This window comes from Falco biarmicus, chromosome 4 (genome assembly GCF_023638135.1).
Source record: "Falco biarmicus isolate bFalBia1 chromosome 4, bFalBia1.pri, whole genome shotgun sequence".
Classification (NCBI taxonomy): domain Eukaryota; kingdom Metazoa; phylum Chordata; class Aves; order Falconiformes; family Falconidae; genus Falco; species Falco biarmicus.
Genome location: NC_079291.1, coordinates 36,174,178 through 36,182,193, shown reverse-complemented (window position 1 = coordinate 36,182,193; position 8,016 = coordinate 36,174,178). Strand labels below are relative to the sequence as shown.

The 8,016-nt window shown below is 40.3% G+C and overlaps 1 long non-coding RNA gene across 2 annotated transcripts; it reads right to left on the bottom strand.

Moving 5' to 3' along the window:
* Positions 1–262: 262 nt before the first annotated feature.
* LOC130147210 (uncharacterized) lies at positions 263–7,734 on the bottom strand. 2 transcript variants are annotated; one of them, XR_008821159.1, is made up of 4 exons: positions 7,592–7,734; positions 6,320–6,501; positions 1,159–4,371; positions 263–669 (listed from the first exon to the last, which is right to left on the bottom strand). It is a non-coding gene; the product is annotated as an uncharacterized LOC130147210 (long non-coding RNA). The 2 variants fall into 2 exon arrangements; XR_008821158.1 differs by having other exon boundaries at positions 263–4,371.
* Between the last annotated feature and the right edge of the window lie 282 nt (positions 7,735–8,016).

Sequence of the window (8,016 nt, the reverse complement as noted above, 5' to 3'; positions counted from 1 at the left end):
CATAGAAAAACAAACTGCAAATGTTCTATAAACCAATCTTTCTATTTTCACTTTGGGGAAAAATGTGACTTAGGAAGCGCAGGAACCGACTGTGCTTTTTCCAAATACTTCTGACTAGCCAGTATTTTATGAAGTGAACTAAGTGGGAGACAATAGCTTCTTTCACACTATGGTATATTAATAACCATATTATTAAAATATTAATTAAAAAAAAAAAAAGAGCTTGTTCCTGAGATTATGGTTTTACAGGAACAGCCTCTTACCCACATTGAAATTTCTGGGCCCACTTTATATGATTAGAAAAAGGAATTCAAGTGATCTCACTATGCTTATACATTTCTCAGTATAATTTGTGTTCTGTACATCTGCCTTTTAGAAGACAAACCTTTAGGGACCAGGTAATTTGCAAAACATCAAATAAGTTGTTCTTCTAAGTCAAAAAGGATAGTCTTGTGCAGCAAGAGGAACTGCTGAGCAGATTTCACTTTGGAAAAATAGTATGGCTATTTATACAGCTTGTAAAAACTGGTGGGATTTTACCTTTTAAAACACTTTTGAGGTATGGGAATGGGTCAAAGATAAGTGAGAAGGCTCCCACCTGTGTCTGCCCATGTCAAATATTGCTGCAGTATCTGCTCTTTCCATTACAGCAGATTCCAAACCTGCGTGCTTAAAAGAAAAGAATCAAAATATTTAATGTAGAGCAGAAAAAAAGTATGTAAGAAGACTAAATATAACATATAATTGAATTTACATAGAAGCTTGAAACAGAAAACACTTGGCTAAACAGACTAAGAGTATGTCCATCTTTCTGCAGACAGACTAACTTTGCCTTGCTTGTGCTGTGATCTGGCTGGATATGACTGTATTAGTGCGAAAACGCATAACCTATTTGAGATGCTGGTTTTCTTGGCATTAGGTACAAATCACGCAAACTGAAGTTTGTCTTCTACCACAGTCTTTCTGTTCTGTTTTAGGCAAATCAGTCAGGTCCTCTATGATCTAACTTGTAAGTAGTTTTCATTAACTTGGTGAGAGCTACATGTCTAAATGTACATGGCTCCTCTTTCCTGCTCTGCACAATGGTCATGAAAAGACTGGCCTTGCTCACAGGGGAACATAAGTAGAAATGACAGTACATCGCCTGGGAGACCGTACCTTGAAGCTTAGCCATGTGCTGGATGTGGAGATGTCTCCAGTTTTCCCATTGACAGGATTTCTTAGCTCATGTGCAGTGTCAAGAAAATGCAGCTTCACGACATTTTCAAAGTCACTTCAGGCCAGCAACAGCCTTGGTGCCTTCATGGGAGGCTGAGACTGGGCTGCTAACTGCTGACTCCAGGCTGAAAGCCCTGGGGGCACAACACAGAGATGTGATAAGGCTCTGAAGGAGTCTGCACCTGCAGAGGCTGAAACTCTTTTGTGTTCACTTTTCCACTCAACCTCAGCCCCAGTGCCTCAGATCCAGGGCACTTATCTGTAACTTAAACATCCCCAATAACTGCATTGATGATGGACATACAAGCACCCTGAAAAAACTGCTAGGCCTTGTAGATCTTCAAAGGATGTAACACTGGGTTTTGTCTGTATTTCTTCATAATCTCCTTAGTCAGATGATCATACCAATTTTTCATCTGCCAGGCTTCCAATGTTACTCATTGGTATGAAAATATATCTGAACAGGGTATACATGAAATCTCTGACTAGGTTTTGTCACAGCAATGCAAAAGGAACAAATTTTCTGTTGAGAAATATCGGTCTGAGTGAGACTGACTGTTCAGTGAGAACATACTTCTCTCCACACCTTGTAGGGGAAAAAAGAGCAAAGCATTTTGCTTCCCTACATTCAATACCTTTTGGTTGGACATGATTATTCTTGTACTTCTTTGAGTAAAAACGGTACACCTGGAATGCAATTCAATCTTACAAAACTAGTTTTTCATTAAAAATCTGGTATTTCTACTTCTATTTTTGTTCCAGCCCAGCAGTGGAAGAAAATATTTGGAACTTCAGGATTACCCAAAGGACAGAAGTTTTGGTTTTTGACAAACAGTGCTGTTTACCAGCCCTGCGTTTCACACATATTGAGTGCTCTGATTGCTTCCAGACCATGTTCTTGGAAGTTCAAGAAGTTTCTTACTGGGCAGCTTCTATAGGACAAATTCCATCCGTTTGTGATTTACTCTTACATTGGTCATTCACAACCATCAATGCACTCATGAACCTCCCTTCTGTTTTATTAGCGTGACTGGATGCACATGAACCCGAATCTCTGGCCTTTCCCATAATCTTCTACAAGGCCGCCCCATAACAGCTTTCTGATTCAGCTCATGTGCAGGGAACCAATGCAAGAACCATTTCACAACCCATAAGGTGTCTATGTATTTTCCCATGCTAGTCTCCACCCATCCCAGCCACTGACAAAGTATTAGGCATGACGGAAGACGCTTCATCAGACATGGGTAGATGTGATAGATCATTCACCTTCCTTGTCTTTACTGTAGCATTTATACCTTTCCTCTTTTTTCAGCAGTCAGTGGGAGAATTTAATTCTCAGTAACTGATTGTGTTCCCTACAGATTTCTGAAATAAACAAAGTAATGAACAACGTAGCTAGCATCTAAATTATCTTCTGGGTTGAACTATGAAAAAAAAAAATATTCCAGTTATATAAGAGTCTGTGCCAAAAAAATGTTAGCAAAATGTCAAGAAGTCAGTATGAGAAATTAAAGTTCTCTCTGTTGGGTGATGACAAGGATTAATTCAGCACAGCAGCACCTCCTTTAGCTGAAAGGACTGAGAGTTTGGGTTCCTTGACTGAGACTTTGATGGTTACCACAGGCTCACCTCAGTCCCATTTCTGAGATTTTGTGACATGACAGCAAAGTCAGACATACACAGGGGAAAAAAATCAAACCGTCACCTAAGGACAAAAGGTACTAAAATACGAGATTAAAACCAGCCTGTTCATCCTGGTTGATCTTTCTGAAATTTTAAAAGCTAACGGTGTCATTAAAAATAGAATGGCAATGTTTTTATTGGGTACTTTTTCTGGATTGCCTTTCAGTTGGATGGTAGGTGCACATGAAATTCAGCTCCGGTTCCTGCCCCTGCCCCCAGACTATTACCCTTAATTATCCTTACTGCTGCTCTGTGGGCTCTCGTGTGCTGGAGCTCTCTCAGCTGAGCTGACAGACCTCTCTCCCCTTGCATTCTTCACCCGGCAGCCTGCTTCCCTCGGCTCTCTTTCTCCATGTGTACAAATACATATATATGGCATGAACTATTGAACTTTTGATTGAGTTTTAGTGCTTATGAAGAGGCCAAATGACACGTTCACATCTTCTACCATCTGCATAATTTTTAGTCAACAGTGTTTAGGGCTGCCAGTTAGAGGCACTTGAAATTTCAACTTTCTTTGAATAGATGTGTTCTTTACGTCCCAGCCTTGGACCACAAGCTCATTGCATATTGAGCATCAAGTGACCTTCGAAAGCAAAAACATTCTGGTCTTGGGTCTTACTGGAACTGGAAGCAGCAAGTGAAAGGCTGTGTATCACAGGAATCTGAACTATTCAGTATGTCAACACTATTTGAAGAGCCACGTATGCATCATGTTCTTGTTTGCAAGCTAATTAGATTACTTGTTTTGAAAGGGATTAATGAATTAATCACAGGGTGTGGTGGATGTTTTTTTCTTCGTGTTCTGAGACCAATTTAATATGAAGGTTTTTATGTTTTTCCTCGTATGATTCATTTCAGAACTGGAAAACACAGAAATATGAAAATGATAACCATGTTAAAAAATGAAAAAGATAATCACTGCCATCTTTGGCACAGCAAGCTTTCTTTTATGCTATCTCAAACTGTAGATAGTACTAGCAACCATGGAGAGAGGGAATGATATGACAGCTTTCTAGTTAATAAATCAGAACTGAAGGGAAAGGGGTGTGGTTTTGATTGCACAAAATACTGGGCAAGTTTTTGGTTTGCAAACCTGAAACCAGGGGCGGTTCACATCTTGGTGTCTTCTCAACCTGCAGCATTTATGGAAATTATACTATTTTTTTTCTTTATTCAAATTAATTAAATTTTGGGCAACTTCTAATATTACAAAATGCACTCACCCAAATTTATTGCTCCAAAGGCAGAAGGCAGCAGAGATTGGGATCTGGCCCCAGATTCTGCATAGAAGGAGACACCCGTTTCTGGCCAATACAGTATGTTGGGCATTTATGTGTGCACTTTTCACTTATTTTCCTGGTTTTCAGTCTTCCCATTCTAGACAGCCGCCCACATAATGGGCCAAATTCTGCACATCCTTTTCTTGGTGACCTATCCTGCCGAGACTGCATGGTGGGATCCTGGCACCTGGCACACAAGAAGGGGAAGAGTCTCAACGTTAGGCAATGCCAAACTATGTGATTCTGAGAACAATTTGTGTGAACCATGAACTATCTCGTCTTCAATCATTTTGAAAATGAGAGGTGGAGCCAGATTTTCAAAGATATTTACCTTAATAAATAGAGAGGAATGTCCAAGGACTGAGATAGGTGCCCAGACACTTTTTGAAAGTGCCTGGAAAAGCAGGCTATCAATAGACTTAGGCAATTTGACACTTAAAATCTCACAAATCAGACACCTCTGTAAATGTGGTCTTTGCTTCCTGATCTCTTCTGTTTTCACCTTCAGCTCTACAAACACTCTCTGTGGAGATACAAGATGTGCAGTTCCTGCCCCAACAACCTCCTTTTGGTTTTTGTTCATTACTAAAACTGAGGAAATGGCAGAGACTGAAGTACAGACTGCAAAATCTGCATTACTAGTAAAGGGGACGTTGTACAGACCAAACACATCTAATATGATCTCTGAGACAAGGCAGAGTCCCATGCCTGTTGATTAGGAAAATAAGCATTTTTCTTGAACATTGACTGACTGTTAAATGGAAATTTAGCAGAAAAAACACACAGAAAGACAAAGTCCTAATCATGTTTTGAGCATGACTATACAAGTGTTTGAAAGAGAATAGGAATAGGTTTGACAACAGCGAAGGAATGTTACTAATAACCTATACCACTGCTATGTATGTATTTAGCTATGTATCGCAATTTCTCTTTACATCTGCTTAGTTTGAATGTAACAAAATAGAGAAAGAGCTGTCACAGTAATTCAGCAGTTGCAAAAATCTTGAAGTCATGCTTTGGTGTGCTTTATGGAGCATATACTCCAGTGCTACTGAGATTCATTACATCAGCTGGAAAACAAAATAGTCATTATTTTATAGTTTTGGATGTCTGAAGGAGAAAAATAATGCTATTATGTTGTTGCTGAGTACAGTGATGCATTTCAAAGCTCTATTAATATTGTATGCTCCCACCTGAGAGGCCAGATAGCTGGATATTTTTTATTTTTTTTGTACATTAGCTGGTGTACGATAGAGACCATGTGACCAACAAATTTCTCACATAGTGCTCAAAGGATACAATTCAGTATTGCTCCTTAGAATAAAATACACTATTTTCACCACAGATCATGCTGTACAGAAAAGGCAGTGGGATGGATTTACTGGAAGAGGCAGGGAAGGAGGGTTCTGTCACCAGCCCCAGCACCTCAGCAGACCAGGTGATGTGGTGGGAGCCCTCTGCTCACTCCTGCTCTCCCCCTGCCCATAGCCACCTCCCCATTCCCACCCAATGATGTACGCAGCACTGTGCCCCTTCCCGTGCGCTGCTCCTCTTGCTCTGTACCTCTCAGCCCATGGCCCCAGCGGTAAGCTGCCCATAGCTCTGCACAACACTGGGACAGACACCCTCCCTGAATCCAAGCATTCCTCCTCCCAGCATAGGCTGTGACTTGCACTGGCAATAGGGATTTCCCTGGATAATGGGAATGGGAAGTTCCCTGGGTGCCCAGAAGGAGGGACTCGGCTGGATCCTCAGGTTTTCGGTGACATCCTCAGAAAACTTATTTGCATTTCCTGCATTATGTTACTCTTCAGTTAAGACAGTCACTCCTACTCATAGGAAAATCTGGGCTGAAAGGAGCTCGGTGGTCATCCAGCTAACAAGCGCCAAGAACAGAGCCACGTCCAGCATTTGCTGGCTGTGCACACACGATCACAAGGGCAAAGCAGGAGAAAGCGCAGTGAGTCAGGGAAGGCTCTCCCCTCCTTCCAGCGTAGGATTCCCCAGCCAGGGAAGGAAAATCACCACACAACTTGCAAAAATGTCTCTCTGTGAACAGGAGGAAGCCTGCAAGAGCTGTGACTATTTTATTTTCCTCTGATTTACCTTTCTCAAGTGCTTAAGATATGTCCTACCTCTTTTCTCTCCATGGAACCATCTGAGCTGTTTGTCAATGTTTTCTTCAAGGGGCCAAGGTTTTCAGCAGTAAATAGTTTGAGGGTGTGTTATGGCTCTGAGGTCCGGATCCTACCCTTTGCAGAAGAGACTCAGCACGCCTCTCCCTAATGCTTTCATGCTGAAATGAGAAAGCAATAAACTGGAAAAAAGAAAAGAAAAAAAAATAGTTTTTTAAAGAAGAAAAACTAAATCCTAAGTGCTACTGAGTGCTCACTGTCGCATTCAAAGGCATAATTCTCTCTGTTGGGGAGAGAAATATTAACTACAGGTGTCTGTTCAGAAATGAAGCAATAAAGAGTTGGCTGATTCTCTGTCAGCTCCATTACAATAGGTTTGGAAAGATCTTCTTTATTGTATACCTGGAGATCAAGAGCAGCTTTCCATCAGCATGACTGCAGAATACAGTCTGTAATCTTTTTTTCATCTCAGTTTAAATAATAACATCCAAAACTGAAAAGCAAAAAGTGGTGAGCTCTACTTCAGTGACATATTTACTTTTTTCAGGTGTTTGTAGCTTTAAGTAGTTCTGTGAGAATTAGAACTTACTGTGATTCATACTACACATTTTTATTTTAGTACTGCTTAGATTAATTCACACTAGAAGGGTGCAAGATTACTATTATGAGATCAGTTGAGGAACCCAGTTTAATTGTCAGTACAAAAGTGACACCTAGAACAGGTGTCTACTAACATATATCAGAAGGGAGGATATTCAAGCTACCTGATAACTTGAAACCAAGGAGATTTAAAAATTCCTCCTTCAATATAAACCGATTTCTAATCATCTGAATATTGCTTTAGATTTAAAAAGAAGAGTCTTGAAAAAGCTGGAAGAAAGAAACCTTGATAAAAATCAAGGAAATGCCTTTAACATTAAAATCTATATTTTCCAGTGCTTTTATATAATAGGCTTTGTAGCAGTTTTGGTGCTAATCCTATTTGAAGACACATAGGAGTAAAGAAACAAGTTATTTTCCCAAATGAAAGGAACTTATTGCCCCACCAGAGCACACAGTCATTCACATCATACATCCAGCAGCTGTGTGGGCACTGAAATAAAGGTTGGACATTTTTTGCTTAGCCTTTGTTTATTTGCCTGCACCCACTGATGAATATTGACAAAGAAGAGCTCAGCTAAAGCAGATACACATGCTGCTGCAGGAGAAGGCTGCTCTGTGCAAGATCATGTTCCTGCACTTAAAGGAGGTTACTGAAGCCTTTGAACTCACTCCAGGTCTTGCTGAAATCATGGTAGAGTCCCTCTGGCTGGCACAGCAGGACCTGTACCGGGTGCTCCTTGTGCTCCAGTGCAGCATCCTGGGTCTGTGAGAGAGCAGTAAATACCATTTGTCATCACCGTTTTTCTCATCAGACTTCCCTCCCACTTTTAGAGGGGAGGGAAAAAGGTTAAAAAATTCTTGTTAGTCTAGCTACTTTCTACTGTAGGCATTTCTATATTCTTTTTAAACATTAGTAAAACTCAAGATTTCTCCTTGTTGAAAACTACTGTGATGATGGAAAGGTTTTTTTCTGGTTTGATAATGAGGTATATTTTTCACCCTTTACTCTCCTGACTCTTTAAATAGCTTTTATTAGTATAATGTATCCTCTTTATCTTGCTTCCCACACAAAGAAAAATATCCCATAGAGAATA